Here is a 19411-nt window from a genome sequence, read left to right on the forward strand (position 1 = left end):
GGGGAGTTTGGAACTCTGGCAGCCCCAGGGAGCCTTTCCTAGGCCACTCTTTTACCACATCTCATACTGGTCTCAGGAGCAGCTTCTAGATGAGAAATCAAAAGACAAATTCAGGCAACTAAACCAGGTGGGGATTTCACAACATCTAGCCCTCTGTGCTGGTGAGTTAGCTGCTCTTAGTTGGCTTTTGGAGATGGACATCTCAGTTAGACTCTAATTAATTAATGTTCAGTTGGTGTAAGTCCCTGTGCTGATGGTGTACTGGAGGCAAAGGTAAATAATTGACTTTCAGGAATTATTTCACACCAGGTATTAATTATTTCCACCTATTTCAGGTGGTTTCTGACCTTTTATTATTTTAACCATGACACTTATCACTTAGGAGAATATTTTGGAATCTCATGCTTCCTCAGAAATGTTTTAAGTAAGCAGATCAATTAAGACTAAAGAAACATATAATAAACACATGTGAGGAGAACCAGACATGGTCTTTGCCTTAGGAAATGTGCACTGGGTTGAAGGACAGTTATTTTCAAGGCAGACTGACAAGGCGAATAGAAGTTCCATGGAACACTAAGGTCAGGCTTTATGGGAGAGGGGGCATTTCAGAAAGGAATGGGTGTTGATAAGAGGGAGCAGAGGAAAAGCAGGCCAGGCAGAGGAGACAACATGTACTGGGGGTGCCAAAAATATGCATACAAGTGGACACTTTGGCCAACGTTGCTCAAACAGTAGTTTGCCGTCATCAGAAATGTCTGGACACCGATGGTAACCACTTTGAGCACCTCTTGTAATTGCAGAAGTCAAATGTGACTTGTGTTCATCTTTTGTTATTGGTATATATTGAGTATTACAATTTTAATACAGTTTTCTCCTTTCTTAAAATGTGTATACATTTTTTTTGGCACCCTCTGTATATAGCTCCTGAGCTGGACAAGAGTTTGGCTAGTTTGAGAAACTGAGAGCAGACAGGTGCTGCCAGAGCACAGAGATCAGAAGGAGGGTGGCAGGCAGTGACGCTGCCTTGGCAATGACTGAAGGAGACTGCTATGAGAACCATAGGATGGGCATGGTGATCGCTTACAGGAGAGAGGAAAGTGAGACTGCATTCTTCACCTGGACAGCAGGGGCTGCCTTGTCTGTTTCTTGTGTACTGCACCCAACTCCTCGATTATGTATTTTAGAAAACACTTTTTTTGTGGGATCAGTTACTGGTTAACTGGTTACTGGTCAACTATACTGACCAGTTGCTGGTTACTGGTCAAATGAATTGGTCAGCTGATTAGTTTGGTTGTGATGGCAACCACTCCAATGCTGATTTTCTTATAAATTCATATCCATTCCTTCACTTATGTATCCATTCGAGACTTATTAAGAAGAGTCACCATCATATCCTTATTTAATCATTTCAGCTGCACTTAAAACTTGTTTCAGTGTCGTTGTATAACCATCTCTCTATACATGGTATTATTCATATTTGGTCAAATCTAAAAACATCCCCATCAAAAGCTAAGAAGCAAAAGCTTGGTTAGGAATGAAACCTCCATTCATAAAATAGTTTCAGCAGGACAATCTGGGGATCCTTATCGTGGTCTAAGTGGTAACAACTCTCCAGGAATATCCTCTGTCAATACGCAACATTGTTTATTTGAGAAAAGTGACTCAACATCAAAAGATATTCCATGTACTAGATTATTAAATAGAGCAAATGGTATTAAAGAGCCAATGCCTGGGTGGAGTCAGAGGAGGAAATGAGTTGGCTGGTGAGGAGTAAAGGCAAAAAAGCATTGCCTTATAGAGAAATTCATACAAGCCCGGGAACTTTCCCTATGCAAAATTCTGGTAAATAGCTTGTATGGCATAGTCTTCATATTTGGTGAGTAACGACATAAAGAGAACTTGACCGAGACCTAAGTAGAAATGGCACAAAGGGGAAGGGGGGCAAAATAAAAGAATAAAAGCAAAAACAAAGAAAAATTATTCAATAAAATTTTGCCACAGCATAGGATAAAAAATGGTGACTAGCATGTTGGCAGGAATTAAATTCTTAAAGAGACCAGATGCTCTATAAAACAATGGCACAAAATGAAATACAAGGGCTCAGGGAAGAAATTGAATGTGATTGTTAGAGCTTGGGAATAAAGAGAAAGGAAAAAAACCAAACCCAGCTGGCTAGAGTAGGAGGGCTATCAAGGAAGAGCTAAATGAGGAAGAGAGAGAAGCCCCATTGGCGCCTCTTCATCAGAAGTGGCAACTTTGAGAGCTCTAAAGCCAATAGCATAGAATAGAGGAAAGCATCTGAACCAGGAGTGGCTGTAGGAGACAGGTCATTATTTTGGTATTTAAAAAAGAAATCTGAAATTGGAATTATTTACTCTGAGACTAACATTATTAATATACAACTATGCATTTATTTCAAAAATCTTATGCTAAGCAAAACTCTACTGAAAGATTACACTGTATTTGAATTTCAAATCAAACAAAGGAACATTCATTTAAAAAGTGTTCTTTTACATGTTCATATTCCTTGAAAGGTAAAATAATATGACAATCAACAAGAAAAAAGCTTTGATTGCAAGAAAATTCTTATTCTAGTTCAAAGATTTTCAAAATAAGTGAGATATAAATGTGACAGTACTGAAACTGATTCAGGTAACTCTAATCAAAAGACTTTCTCTGTGTTATATGAAATAAAAACAACACAAAAGACAAACCATAAATGCTTTCTTGAAAACAACAACTATAGCTCTTTGATTGATTAAAAACAACTGCAGCCAGAGTTTCACTACTGTCTAGAATGTAGAAAGTTAAATCGTGTGTCCTCCCACGCTATCAGCTCAAAAGAGCCAGATAAACCACAAAATCATAGCTTTTCTTTAAAGCAACAGAGCTGAGATCTCAGGGCAACAAGTAGGCAGAAATTCAAATAAAAATGGGCCCATTCAAGGAGAAACAGACATGAGCGCTGGCTAATCTGTCAGAGTATGGGAGAAAGGAAGGCCAAGAACCATTCAAGAGGGTAAAAAGGATACAGGTAAAGACCAAGTGTAAACTAGTGCGAGAGTCAGAGTATAGAATCCCTATGAACTTTAAATGGAGATCACACTCCCTCACAAGCTATTCTCCACAGTCCGCCATTAGGTCTTGCAAAAAAAAAAAATGAGGATGAGGAAGATCCAAGATGGGAGAGAGCTTCCCTCCATGGTACAGGCCTGGAAAAGGGGGAGTGACTGCTACGGCAAGACGCACAGGAAGCCCTACCTAAACCCTTCCTACTGCCTTAAGTTGAAAATCCATTGTAGCTAAGGGGAGAATAAAAGAATAAACCTGTTTACGCATGAGAAGGAGCAGTCAAGAGTTCTGGTGATTATGAATAAAGCTGCCATAAACATTTGTGTACATGGTTTTGCGTGAACGTAAGTTTTCCTTTCTCTTTGGTAAATACCTACTAGTAGGTGACTGGATTATATGTAAGAGTATGTTTAACTTGTCAAGGAACTGCCAAATTGTTTTCCAAAGTGGTTGAACCATTTTGTTTTCTCACCACAATGGATGCAAGTTCCAATTGCTGCATACCCTCTATAGCACTTGATATTGTCAGGGTTTTTGTTGTTGTTTTAATTTTAGGCATTCTAATAGATTTGTGGTGGTATCTAACTGTGGTTTTATTTTGCATTTCCCTAATAACTAATGTTGCTGAGTATCTTTTTGATGGGTTAATTTTCCATTTATATTTCTTCTTCGGTGAATTAACTGTTCATATCTTTGCCCCATTTTTAAATTGGGTTGGTTGTTTTCTTATTAGTTTGAAAGTTCTTTATATACATATTATTGATACAAGTTATTTATCAGATAACATGTTTTACAAATGTTTTTTCCAAGTCTATGGCTTGTCTTTTCATGTTCTTACCGGTAATAGTGTCTTTTAAAGAGCAGACATTTGAAAGTTTTGATGAAGTCCAGCTTATCATTTTTAATCTTTGGATCATGCTTTTGTGTGGCTCTCTAAGAAATCTTTGCCTAACTCCAGTTCACTAAGATTTTCTGCTATGTCTTCTCTTAGATGTTTTATAACTTTAGGTTTTACACTTAATTCTATTATTCGTTACTTGTTAATTTTTATAAATGGTGGGATCAACGTGATCAATGTTGTGTTTGGTTTTTTTGCATATCGAAATTGAATTTCTTCCAGCACCATTTGTTGAAAAGACTATATTTTCCCCCATTGAACTGCAATTGCATCTTTTTCTGATGTCATTTAAACTGTTCCTAAATACAGAAAAAGACGAACTTCCAATTTCCAAATTAATTTTATGAAGCTATCATAGCACTGATGGCATAACCAACTAATACAGCCCTCAAAACATCCCACAGACCAATTTCACTTAATACTGATACAAAACTCCTACGATTCTTCATATAGGGTTATTTTAGAAATGCAAAGACAGCTCAATATTCGGATATCTGAAAATATCATTCACTATATTAACTGATCAAAAGAGAAAAAATCCCACCAGAAATAAATCATTCCAACTGACTTTAAAACATCACAATGTGTCTGTTCATTCCTTTTGGAATATCCCCTAATTATAAAAGGAACTGTCAATAATTTTAAACTTTTTAAAACTAATCATATTCAGGGGAATACTGTTAGTAATGTTACTCTCTGACTATTGTGTGTTTAGTGTGGTATAAGGAAAATGAATAATTATATTTGTATTTTTAAGAACAGAGATTTCAATGTAGAAAAAAGGAGGTACAGATGTAAGATCAATGAAATTAAGTAAAAAACCTGTAGTCCTGACTTTGAATTAGAAGCATCAATATGAATTCATGATGTATTTTATTTTTTAAAAAAATTTACCATCTTCATCCACTGAAAAGACATAGAAATAATAAGCAAGCCAAAAGCAATAAGCACCCATAGCACTCAAATCATGGTCTGTAAATACTTCAAGGCTCCTTGGATAAATGACAGATTCAAATCTAGGGCAGGATATGTCAAAAATGATCCTAGAACAACTTGTCATACTCAAAGTCATGAAGTTATCAAACACTACAAAAGTTGTATTTAAAGGGTTCAGGAACCCCCTTGAATAAGCTCCCACTAACCAAATATGGGGAAATGTATGTATGCATCAATAAGGATAATAACGACAATGGATTTGGAACACATGTGTGTGTTCATAATGATAAGTTCATAACAATACTAAAAGAAACATTGGTCATTATTGGAGCATGCTAAGGAGTCACTTCATATTTTTGAAACCAGTCAGTAAAAGGAAAGAATCAAGCACCTCTCCTGTCTTTCCTTCTGAACTATACCGCAGGGAGTCCTAGCAGTTGAGCGGAAACTTCTTGTTAGCTGCATGGATTCCAGCTAGTAAAGGAAGAAGTCAAAACAGAGTATCACTCTTTGGAATGCTTTATGAATTAATGGATCTAGAAAATAATCATCCATGGTTGCTAATATCTCCTAAAGGGAGAAACCAGACAGTATGTACTCCAGCTGTAGTACCCAACACAATCTATGGATTACAAAATAATCCATGTTATTGTTTAATTATTGTTATTATTGTTAATTTTTTAGGTAAGATAATAGCGTTGTGGTTATGTTTACTTTTTTAAAATGATTGCTCAACATGGAAATCTTTGCAGATAAAATAATACGATATCTGGATTTGATTAAAAATAATTTGAGGAGAGGAAGAGGGTTATGTAGGGTCTAGATGAAATGCCATTTTCCGTGAGTTGATAATTATTGAAGCTAGTTGATGGGTAAGTGGGGATTAATTAAACTATTCTATTAGTGTATATATTTGAAATAGTTAGTTTAAAAACAATAATTTAACCAGGCACTATAAAAAAGATTAAAATACCATATAAGCATTAATAGCAGCTGAGAAAGCATTTATAAAATTTATAATCCATTCATAATATTTTAAAACTTTGATATAATACTAGATGAATCCTTCATTAACTTTATTAGAAATATGCATTTATGTATTTATATAGTCAACCTAAAAGCAAACCTTATTCTTAATGAATAAACACTTAAACACATTAAAGAAACAAGACAGGGATGTCCTTTATCATCACCATTATTTAATATTGTTCTGGAAGTATTAGCCAGTATAATTAGGTAAGAAAAAACTTTTAATATAAAAATTGGAAAGGAAAAGATAAAAAGGTCATTATTTGCAGATATCCTTTTTACCTAAAAAAAAAAGTAAGACTCTGCAGTAAAACTATTACAAATAATTTAAAATTTGAGTGAAGTAGCTGGACAGAAAATTAGTACCCAGAAATCAAAAGTCATGATGTATACAAAATATAACCAGTCAGAAGATCCTGAGTTAAAAGGGACTCGTTTACCACAGAATTTAAAAAATAAAATATACCTAGGGATAAAATAGGAAAAAATTAAATGCTACCAAGGGATACAAAAAAGATTTAAATAGAAAGATATATAGTAGCTCCCCCCTGTCCCTTATCTATGAGGAAGACATTCCAAGGCCCCCAGTGGGTGCCTGAAATAGCAGATAGTACTGAACCCTATATATACTGTTTTTTCTTATATAGACATATCTATGATAAAATGTATAAGTTAGGCACAATAGGAGATTAACAATAACTAACAGTAAAATAGAACAATTATATAGCATCCTACAATAAAAGTCATATGAATATAGACTCTCTCTCTCAGAATACCTTGTTCTTATTGTACTGTACTAACCCTTCTTCTTGTGATGAAGTGAGATAATAAAATTCCTTATTAAGTTGAGAACTTTCATCTTTTCGCTTACAGAAAGCACTTTATAGCTTCTCTTTGGTATATCTGAATTGTCAGCATCATTACTCTCATGCTTTGGGGCCATTATTAAGTAAAATAAGTGTTACTTGAACACAAGCACTGTGATACTGCGACAGTCGATCTGATATCTGAGATGGCTACTAAGTGACTAACAGGCAGGTAGAGTATACAGCATGGAGATGCTAGACAAAGGGATTATTCACATCTCAGTCGGAACAGAGTGGGACTTGTGAGATTTCATCACACTACTCAGAATTCTGTGCAATTTAAAACTTATACATTGTTTATTTCTGGAATTTTTCATTTAATATTTTTGGACTGTGGTTGTCTGTGTGTAACTGAAACCATGGAAAGCGAAACCACGGATGGAGGGGACTACTGTACCATATTCTTGGTTAGAAAAACTCAAAAATTATAACATCACTTCTCTCAAAGTTAATCTTGAATATAATGTATATCAATAAAAATGCCAATACAATTTTTTTCTGGGAGTAGACAAACTGCCTCTAAAGTTCATATGAATAATTAAATAAGAATAGACTGCCCCAAAATCTTAAGAAATGTTACTATCACAACCAAGTATGTAAATATATTATAATTACAATAATTAAAACATACTGGTGCATCTAGAAAGGACTCAAATACGCACAGAAATTTAGTATTTAATAACATGGCATTTCCAACTAGTGAGAGAAGTTTGGATTATTCAGTAAACGGGGTTAGAATAGTTGGGAAGCCCAATTAAAAAATTAGTTTGTTTTCTACCTCACATTTTTTTTACCAAAATTAATTCTAGATGAAGGAAATCTTAAGCGTGAGAATGAAACCATAAAAATACACAATAATAATATGGGAGAATTAATTGTTAACCTAACTTATTTACTGTGGTGGGGAAGAACTTTTCAGATATGACACAAAGCCCAGAATCCATAAAATAAAAGACTGATAAATCCAACCATATAAAAATAAAAAATTTCTGCAAGGGAGGAAACAAAATCAAAAGACAAATGACAAATTGGGAAATATCTGCTATCAACTCACTGAAAAAAAAATCCCTTAATACATGAAAGACTCCTATAATTCAATAAGAAAGACAATAGTAATGAAAGTTTTTTAAATGGGCAAATGATATAAACAGCTCATAGAAAAGGAGGTACAAACGGCTCTTAAATGTGTGAAAAGAGGCACAACCTCACTCATCACAAGGGAAATCCAAAGTACCATTTTTTTCCTTATCTGATTGGTAGATATTTAAAAGTTTAATAGGTCATTGTGCTAATGAGTCTCTAGTGGGAGAATAGTTGTTCCTTGTGAGAGTAAAAATTGATTCAATCCATATGGAGGACAATTTGATAACACTGATTAATAATACAAATGAATTGATCCAGAAATTCTAATTCTGGAGATTTATTCTCCAAATACCTTGCAAACATACATCTACAAAGTGTGGCATGCACTAGGTAATCATTGTAATGTTGTTTAAATAGCAAAAAACTGAAAGCAATCCAGAATCTTATAGCATAGTGGGTTTTTGTTTTTGCTTTTGTTTTGTTCTGTTTTGTTAGTATCTGGTTTCTTTTGTTTAACATTATTTTTGTGATTCATCCATGTTGTTGCATATTGTACTATCATTCTTATGTAGTGTTCCATTGTGTGACTGTACCATTCATCCATGTTGGTATGCTGTCATTGTTTCTAGCTTTTGGCTATTCAGAGTGCTGCTCTAAATGTCCTTGTACACCTCTGGGTGAACAACTGTGCACATTTATGCTTGGTTTACACCTAGGAATGGAAGTTTCTGGGTCATGTGGTATGTGAATATTTTTAGTAGATATTACTAAATCGTTTTCCAAAATGACTGTACCATATCCTCACAATCGTTTTGTATGACCAATCTCGTATTTTAACCATTCTGCTGAGTTAGTACAAAGCTATTGAATTGTAATTCTAATTTGTATTTCTTTGAGGCTGAATGAGGTTAAGTACCTTTTTAATAAAATACATGTTTAGGATTTTTGCCCATTTTTTATTGGGTTGTCTGAATTTTTATTATTCATTTGTAGCAGTTTGTTTTGTATCCTGCATATGAACCCTTTGTCAAGTATACCTAGTGCAAATATCTTCTCTAACTCTATGGCTTGCTTTTTCACTCTTTTAATTAGTACCTTATATAGACAGTTAATTATATTTTAATGAATTGAAATGCTCTGAAAAATGACAATTTATGAATAATTGCATGCACAATCATTGTCCTAAAAATAAATTGCTAATTGAGTAAAATACTAATTTACAGGAATATAGTTTATACAACTTTCTTTCTATGTATATGTAGGTAGATTTCTTTTTATTGCTATTATCTCCATAAAACAAAACCAAAAGACCCTCTTTGTAAGCTAGACTTTAAAAAAGGAAAAATATAAAAAGCAACTAAAATTCATTTAAACAATTCAACCATTATTTATTTACTTAAACTAGTTTATTGGTATATGATTGACATATAAAAGCTGTACATACTTAATGTATACAACTTGATGAATTTGGAAATAAGTATACATCCATGAAACCATCACCACAATGTATGCCATAAGAGCACACATCGCTTCGAAAAATTTCCACCCGCCCTCTTTATTTATTATTTGGTGTTGTGTGATAAGAACACTTAAGACCACCCCTTTAGCACATTTTTAAGTATATAGTACAGTACTGTTAACTATAGGCTCTATGCTATAAAGTAGATCTCTAGGACTTATCTTGTATAACTGAAACTTTGTACCCTTTGACTAATATCCTCTGTTTTCCATCAATTATATTTATTGACTACCTACTGTTTTCAGGTACAAACAAGTCTCTGTTGTCATGGAGAGTATATTCTCATCGAGAAAAATATAAAATATGTACATAAATAATTAGAAACAAAAAATGTTAAATAATGAAAGATATTGTCAAGAGAATGAGAAGCCACACAGTGGTAGAACATATTTGCAAAACACATCTGATAAAGGACTGTTATCCAAAATACACAAAGAACCCCTACAGCTGAACAATAACAAAATGAACAACCTGATGAAATAAATGGGTATAAAACGTGGACACCTCACCAAAGAAAATATACTTCGGCAAATACAGATGGCAAATAAGCATATGAAAACATGTTCAAAGTCACATATCATCAGAGAATTGTAAATTAAAATAATGAGATACCATTACACAACTTTTAGAAGGGCAAAATATCCAAAACACTAACAATGCCAAATGCTGATGAGGTTGTGAAATAATAGGAACTCTCATTCATTGCTGGTGGGAATGCAAAATTGTTTAGCCACTTTGGAAGACAGTTTGGCAGTTTCTTACAAAACTAAGTATACACTTATCATACAATCAAGCAATTGCACTCTTTGGTACTTACCCAAATGAATTAAAAACTTATGCCCACACAAAAACCTGCACATGAATGTTTATAACAGTTTTATTCATAATTGTCAAAATTTAGAAGCAATCAAAATGTCCTTCAGCAAGTGGATGAATAAACTGGTACATCCAGACAATGGAATATTATTTAGTGCTAAAAAAAGAAATGATCAAGTCACAAAAAGACATGGGGGAACCTTAAATGCATATTACTAAGTGAAAGAAGCCAATCTGAAAAGGCTACATACTGTATGATTCCAACTATGTGACATTATGGAAATGGCAAAACTGTGCAGACAGTAGAAAGATCAGTGGTTGCTAGGAGTTTAGGAGGAAAGAGGGTTGAATAGACAGAGCACAGAGGATTTTTATGGCTATGAAACTATTCTGTATTATACTATAATGGTGGATACATGACATTATACATTTGTTAAAACCCGTAGAATGTACAACACCACAAGTGAACTGTAATATAAAACTATGGACTTTGCTTGATAATGATGTGTCAATACTGGCTCATTGATTGTAACACATGTACCACTCTGGCTCACGATGCTGACCGTGGGGAGGCTGTATGTGTGTGTGGAGGGTTTACGGGAACCCTCAATTTTACTCTGAACCTAAAACTATTCTAAAAGTAAATTCTATGACAAAAATACGTTCGGTGATGACTATACAAAGAAATAATCAGAATAATAAGATAGGGTGTGCATTAGAGAGGGTGGGCTACTTGAGAAATGTGGTCATGGAATTCTCTCTGAGGAAGTGATGTTTAATCTGAGATCAGAATGACAAAGAGTGGGCCATGTGGAAATGAGGGTAAGGATTGTCCAGCCCAAGGCAAGAACTGTAGCAGAAACCTTGAGTCAGGAACAAGCTTTCCTTCAGAGAACAGAAGACTTGAGTGTCTGGAACATAATGTTAGGGGTGAAAAATGAGACAGGGAGGTGGCAGGCGTCAGGTCATATAGAGCCTTATGGGCCAGGGTAAAAGCATTAATTTTATTTTGAGTCATTGTGGAGGAAGAGAGTAAACAGGAGGGGAAAAGAGTGGATGGATGCTTGAATTTTCCTGTAGACTTTCTACTTCCTTCCTAAGCACAAGTTCTGGCAAATTCCAGGTTGATCCCAACTAAGCTTAGGTTTTGTCTTTACAATTTTTTTTTTTTTTTTTAAGCTGGAATTCTGCCCCTTCCATTTCAGGAATTCTGGACTCTTTGCTCAAACACTGCCTTTGATCATCTGCCTGTAGTGTCTTCTCCCTGAATCTGACTCTCAAGAGAAACTGGAGAAGGAAAGGATTATTGGTGTCATTCTTCTCATTATAACAACTCATCTTTGCACACTTCTTGAGAATTCACAACAGGTTTGCATTCACTATTTTATTTTTAATTGCAATAAGGACTTTGATGTTTATCAACTACCTTAATGTTTATTTAAAAAGTTATATTATCTAGTTCTTTAAAAACAAACTAAACATGTTGAATAATAAATCTGGAAAACACACACAAAAAAGTATAAAGAAAAAAGTGGAAATAATTTGTAAATATCATGAATCATAGATAAGCCATTTTCCACTCTTTTTCTTAACATATCAGATGGGTTACTTTCCTACAACATTCTAGGAACTTTATTTTATTAAATCAAGATGATAATTTATACCCCACTTTATAGGCTGTTTTTCAGTTAAAATATCTTACATATCATACCACTCAGGTAATTCTCACAAAGACTCAGAGTGAGTGGTGCTATCTTTGTTTCATAGATGAGGAATCTGATATTCTAAAAATGTGAAAAATGTCCCATGGTCCCAGGGGAGAGCTGCGTTTGCAGTCTTGGTGTTCTATCAGTTTAGGTCTCCAGCCATTATGTCATAGATGACACCATACTTTCACCACAAAAAAACCACATTTATTGCTCATTCTCTATCCTTTTCATATGAAAATCCCATCATATTTTTTTCCTTTGCCCCTAACTCCTCAATGGCTCTCCATTTCTTTCAAAGTGAAAGTCAAAATGCCTGCAATCTGGCCCCCCACGGCCTCTCTGACTCATACCTCTCATCTCCCCCTTCCCTAATTCACCCTGCTCAGACTCCTTGCTATTCCCCAACACACCGGGCAGGTAGCCAGCTTAGAGTTTTATACTTGCTGTTTCCTTTATCAGAATGTCTTTCCTCCAGATATCCACATGGCTCTCGCCTTCATTTTCTTCAAGTCTCAGCTCAGATGTCACACTGTCTGTGGAGCCCCACCCTGACCATTCCATATAGTAAACCTTTACCTAAAACCACCCGACATCTCTTATCCCTATTGCCCTGCTTTGATTTCTCCTTGGCATTTATTACCACATAACATGCTCGTAGTTACTTATTTCTTTCTTTCTAATTTCTCTTCCCCCCCCCCCCCCCCACTCTAGTCTCAAAGTCCCTATGGCAGGAAATTGTTTTGTTTGTTGCAATGAACTACAAACAGTGCCTGGAATAGAGTGGGTCCTCAATACACTTTTAGTTGGACGAATGGGTATAGGCCAGATTAACTGCTCAGTGATTTATATACATTCTCTTTCTCCTTCTCTCTGAGTCCCTCTAAGAGACATGGTATTTCCAAATTCAAACATACATATTTATGATAACAATTAAACCAATTTATTTCCAAGGAGTGATGTTTAAGGACTCAAAATTAAAAGTCCACTTTAACTTCAGGGTCCACAAGAATCACTTTGACTCTTTTTCTACTTGTTTCACCATGAAACATCTGCAAAGATGGTTGTTCTAGCACTGTATGAGGACTGACAATTAAGTTCACGAACTCATCCTAGAAAAAGTGCTGCATACCTCATTGCTGAATATCACTATGGTCACCTTTGAAGTACTCCCCTTGGGAAGCCTACACACTGATGCCAGCACCTAGTCCACCCTTCAAAGCAAGTTTGGAACTCTTTCTGGAATGGCCATTGGAACTGTCATCGTATTACCCTTGATGTCCTAAATGCCATCAAAATGTCTTCCTTTCAATATTTCCTTTATCTACAGGTAAAGAAAGAAGTCACTGGGAGCCAGATTAGGTGAATAGAGATGGTGTTTCAATACAGTTAGTATTTTACTGGCTAAAACTCCCTCACAGACAGTGCCATGTGAGCTGGTGCATTGTCATGATACAAGAGCCATGAATTGTTGGCGAAAAGTTCAGGTCATTTTTGTCTAACTTTTTCATGCAGCCTTTTCAGCACTTCCAAATAGTAAATGTGGTTAACTGTTTTGTCCAGTTGGTACAAATTCATAATGAATAACCCCTCTGATATCAAAAAAGGCTAGTAACAGTATTGTAACAGTTCTCGAACTTAATTGTCAGACCTCGTACATACCTACAGTGCACACTATTTACCAAATAAATTTAAAAGAAACTCAACCTCCTAGTTCAAACACTCATTATTTTAAAAATACGATAATCTAATTGAGTCAACCTCCAGAGAGCCAATCACCAAAAAATTAATTGCTTGACTAAATTCACCCTTATTTTCAAAGCAGTTGTGTGAGGGTGCTTATGTGTGAGTGTTAGTGTAAAACCAGCAAGTATGAGATACAAAAAACATTTTTTATGTCATTAATAGATAGGGAGAATGGCACTTCAGTTATATCCACTGAATAAAAGTGCTACTTTGGATAGCTCTAAGTTGTCTAACAAGCATTTACTAGACATCTCCTCTCTGCACATAGTCCAAGCTTGTTTCCTGAGCTCTCAGAACTGACAATCTAGTTGGGAGAGAAGGTGTATGCCTATGTAGGTTAGCATATGAGATTACATAACAAACAAACTGTATTGTCTTCCTTTCATCTCAGCCTCAACTTCTGGCTCCAGGTTGACCGACCTGCCCTCCTGATTGTATGCTGAATAAAGTCTCCGACTTGTAAGGGGTTAAGTGCAAACAGCACTGCCCTGCTTCTCTCCTAATCCACTTTAGGACATAGAGGTGCTAGAAGGGAGTGTCTCATTTGTGCAGATGGCTTCATTCAAATAGCTCTTCATTAAGACTGACTTGGCCACCGTAAACAAAGCTGCAATGAACATTGGAGCACACGTGTCTTTATCTCTAAATGTTTTCAGATTTTTTGGGTAGATACCCAGGAGAGGGATTGCTGGGTCATATGGCAATTCTATTCGTAATTTTTTGAGGAACCTCCACACTGCCTTCCATAACGGCTGCACCAGTCTGCATTCCCACCCAAAATGTCCTTCGATAGATGAATGGATAAAGAAGTTGTGATATATATACACAATGGAATACTATTCGGCGGTAAGACAAGATGATATAGAAACATTTGTGACAACATGGATGGATCTTGAGAGAGTAATGCTGAGCGAAATAAGTCAGACAGAAAAAGCAGAGAACAATATGATTTCACTGATATGTGGTATATAAACCAAAACAACAAAAGAACAAGACAAACAAATGAGAAACAGAAACTCATAGACACAGACAATAGTTTAGTGGTTACCAGAGGGTAAGGGGGTTGGGGAGTGGGAGATGAGGGTAAGGGGGATCAAATATATGGTGATGGAAGGAGAACTGACTCTGGGTGATGAACACACAATGGGATTTATAGATGATGTAATACAGAATTGTACACCTGAAATCTATGTAATTTTACTAACAATTGTCACCCCAATAAATTTAATAAAATATATATTTAAAAAAAAAGACTGACTTGGGCCCGGAGCAGAAGTTCGGTTTTCTCTCATCCTGTGACTAGGGCCACTCGTCATCATAGTCTCCAAGGCGTTATAGTGCTCACCTTCTGGGTAAATTTACACAAGATTGATGAACACTTCACTTGCATGTTATTGAATTTGATGTATGAGTTTTAAATCATACAGCTCATGGCACTTAGTCAACAAAATACTAAAATGCCTCTTTTTTATAATGATTTGGATGATGTTGCTGAAGTTGCCTAAATTATTGAGACTATAAACCAATTTATTAAATTTAGTGAAAAGTTTCCATATTAAGTAAGATGACTCTTTTTTATGCAAAACCTCCTTATGAAAGGTTAAATAACTTTCTCATCATTCTTTCGATGTCTAAGATAAATGGTCTTAGGTTGTCAGCTAGATGATATTTAAGTCAGTACTCTACCAAAATTAAAAGTAGCCTATGAGAAGAGGAAGAAAGAGACAGAGGAAATGGGGTTGAACAAAATAAATGCCACATTCATATTTATATGTGTGTGTTTAGACTCCCAACTAGACTGTAAGTGATCACAAAATGATTGGTTTCTTCACCGTCTTCATACTGTCTGACTCATTGCATAGTATGATGGCATTTAAACAATGAACTACTGGAGATGCACAGCCCAGTACAGAAACATTGACCTTTGGAAAAATTGTGACAAGACAATGGTATATCTTCAGCCCTTGCCTGTAGTTATTTCTTCCATTCTAACCTTTCTAATACCACTTCATCCTTATAAACATTTTAATATTTTCAAGGGTCAAGGATCCCTTCTCTCAGAGAAAAAGAAAACATTCATGGAATACCTACCATGTCCAGGTATTGTACAAGGCACTAGGCTTCCATAAAGAATAAGGAAAATTGATCTTGCTGGAAGAGATAAGACGCATCATATATAGAATATATACATGTATGCGTGTTTAAAAAGCTATTGAAACACAGTGAAATAATTTATTGATATGATTCTGACAGGTCCATTTTTATTTTAAAAAAATTTAAAAGCCATCTAAAAAGGGTATTAATTAAGCCAATGTTTGAGACCAGATTATAGAAGGTATTAAATAGCACCTGAGGAAGTAGATGATTACACTATGAGCAAAGGAAAGACATAGAATGTTTTGGCAACAACAAATGAAAACCAAGATTTCAGAAGAATAATCTGGAACTGATGTAAAGGATAAACTGAATTAGAGAAAAATCAGAAGTAAAAATGCCAGTTAGGAAGCTACTATTTTTCAAAACTGGCATAAAAATAAATAGAAAATCTGAACAGACACATTTCTATTAATGAAATAAATTTTATCATGAAATTTTGTATCTTCTTCTGCTTCTCAACATGATAGATTAATTGGTACAGGACATGCCCTCTTGCAGTGAAAAACCAGACAAAATATACATAAATTATTTCATACTATGCATATAAGTAGAACAGGATTCTGCTCCCTAAGAGAAAAAATATGTGATCTTGACTTTGGTTTCTTTGTTGAACACCAAAGGTATTCAGACTCCAGAAAGATCACCGATATATGTATGTACATGTATTTCCGAGCCTTCATCTCTGATGGGACCCAGAAGCTCTAATACTTCAGAAGTGATGAATATACCTACAAACCTAGCACATAGATCTTGGTTTCTAAATACCATTCTCCAGTATAATGAACCACATGTTCTTGGAGAAGCAGTTAATTCCAACATCAGGGCAAGGAAAATACAAGATGAGCCTGGAACATTTTATTGAATCAAAGGGTAATACTCAAAAAATAATTGGGACATGGGACCGGCCCGGTGGTTCAGGCGGTTAGAGCTCTATGCTCCTAACTCCGCAGGCCGCCAGTTCGATTCCCACATGGGCCAGTGGGCTCTCAACCACAAGGTTGCCAGTTCAATTCCTCGAGTCCCACAAGGGATGGTGGGCAGCGCCCCCTGCAACTAAGATTGAACACGGCACCCTGAGCTGAGCTGCTGCTGAGTACCCAGATGGCTCAGTTGGTTGGAGCACGTACTTTCAACCACAAGGTTGCCCGTTGGACTCCTGCAAGGGATGGTGGGCTGTGTCCCCTGCAACTAGAAAAAATGGCAACTGGACCTGGAGCTGAGCTGCGCCCTCCACAACTAAGACTGAAAGGACAACAACTTGACTTGGAAAAAAGGCCTAGAAGTACACACTGTTCCCCAATAAAGTCCTGTTCCCCTTCCCCAATAAAATCTTTAAAAAATAAATAAATAAAAAATAATTGGGACATGCTGAAAGGATATAGGGGCCATTTTGAAGGAGTCCCCACTGGCCAAATCTGAGTATCAGGATAAATATTGGCAGTAATGGATTATAACTTATTGAATAGAATAAGAATCTATGAATTATGATATAAATAAATTCACACATAAAAAATAAGAGAGAGAAGGAAAAATTCTTCTTTTCTCAATAGAATTCCAACTCATGATTATATAATGAATGATGAATTAGGAAATCATCAATGGATAGTAAGGGTAATGGGTGAAAGTTTGATGAGGATAAAATACTTGTACAATTTCCAAATATCTCCCCATAAATCACATATTATTTACAAAGGAGAAATGGTAATTTTAAGTAGAGAAACCTGGGAGACCAATCTGAACAGTGTGATGAAGGCTAACATCACCAATATTGGCACAAATTAAAATCATGTGTTTCCTAAGGAAACATACCATACACCTAAACTGAGGGATACTCTAAAAAATACCTGTACTCTTCAAAAAAAAAATAATGAAATCAAAGTCAGAGAACAAAGAAAATCCAAGGGACTGTTCAATATTAAAAAATCTTAAAAGATAATGATAAATGTCTTGACATTTGTGGACTAAAGGACATTTTGGTATAACTGATTAAATTTGAATATGAACTATGGATTATATAACAGTGTTGTATCCGTGTTAGATTTCCTGATTTTAATAACTGTTCTGTAGTTATATAAAATAATTTTCTTGTTCCAAGCATAAAAAGAGAAAAACACCATACCAATGGTGAAGACCCGTTATTTTGTTGTTGTTGCTATTATTAACCCAATGTGATTTCAGGACAATGTTCCACCACGCTATGGCCTTTAGACAATCCTGACATTTCAAAGACCTTAGATTGAGATATGTGGAGCATAAAACTTACTATTAACTTTTAAAAATTCTTGAGGATAATAAAAATAATGTTACAGATCAGCCTGAATTTACATTTTAATTCTTCTAAACATCAATCCTGGACATATTCAAAAAAGTCTAAGCTATGAGAATTAGACTGGAAATCGGCTAACAGTTCAGCTATAGGGGAAAGAAAAGCTTTGTAATAAGGGGGCATCCCCATATTAAGTCCCATTTGAAAGCAAGAGACAGAGAAAAGAGATGCATTACAATATGTTCTCTTAATAGCTTTTGTGTACTATCCACAACCACTACCCACCTCTACCCCCATCCTCCTGCTCAACATACAGGTTCCATTTGGGAATGGACCACAGTCATTTATTGTGTATGTTTTTGTTTTTAATCTGAGCAGCTAGTGAATATTATTATATGCATTTTAAAGCCACACACCCTGGCAAGAGTTAACAAGAATTCCAGATACTATCAAATATATTTAAACATGATGCTTGAGTGGTCTTTGCAGCTGGTAGGTTATACATAAAATATGTTCAGCTAGTGATAGTGTCCTTATCTAAAGACAGAAGCTAGCAAAATTTCATCCTGTGTGCTCGTCAGATTGTTCCCTTGGACAGATGGCAGAAGACTCCTGATGACAAGTGTGAGATGCTATCTGAGTGTCATGGCAGTGGTTTTCTCATTGCCCTGGACAGAGTTCCCTGGCTACTCTCTTCATTTGAAGCGTGCAAATGAGTAGATGTGGATAGCAGAATGTGTGATCAATAAACTCCTGTAATTAGAATCTTTCTGAAAAGATGAGTCTCTCTATGAAAGAACCTCCATTAATGCCTGGTTTCCCTGCCTAAACAAGGGCTCACATTTTTTCACTTTCTTGTGTATTTTTCCCAAGTGACAGTAAACTGACAACACAAATGACCAATTTTTAAAGTGCTTCCCACCTTGCTCTGAACGAGGACTTTAGTTCTGTGACTCGTGGAACCAGCTAGGAGCTCACTGGGGAAATCCAAACCCAACAACTTCCTCAGTACACTGTCTGCTTTTATCTTATCTCATCTCCCTGCTGCTAAAAGGCACTGCTATTCAGTGCACAGGAACCTATGCATCCGCAATACAGAAGCTCCTCCCTTAAACCCCTACACTGTACCATTCTCATAGCCATACGTACAGGCTCCCTCTTTTAACCACAGGTCAAGGTTGCACATGCCCTTCAAAGTCATCCCTGTCTAGGCCTTCCCACTCACCCTAGTCCCTGAATAAATAGTAAATGTATTCTCCCAATGCACTTTTGCATTTATATACTTCTACAATCGCGCGCACACACACATACACACAC

The sequence above is a fragment of the Rhinolophus sinicus genome, chromosome 5 (assembly GCF_057876585.1).
Source record: "Rhinolophus sinicus isolate RSI-liver-muscle chromosome 5, RSI-T2T, whole genome shotgun sequence".
Classification (NCBI taxonomy): Eukaryota; Metazoa; Chordata; class Mammalia; order Chiroptera; family Rhinolophidae; genus Rhinolophus; species Rhinolophus sinicus.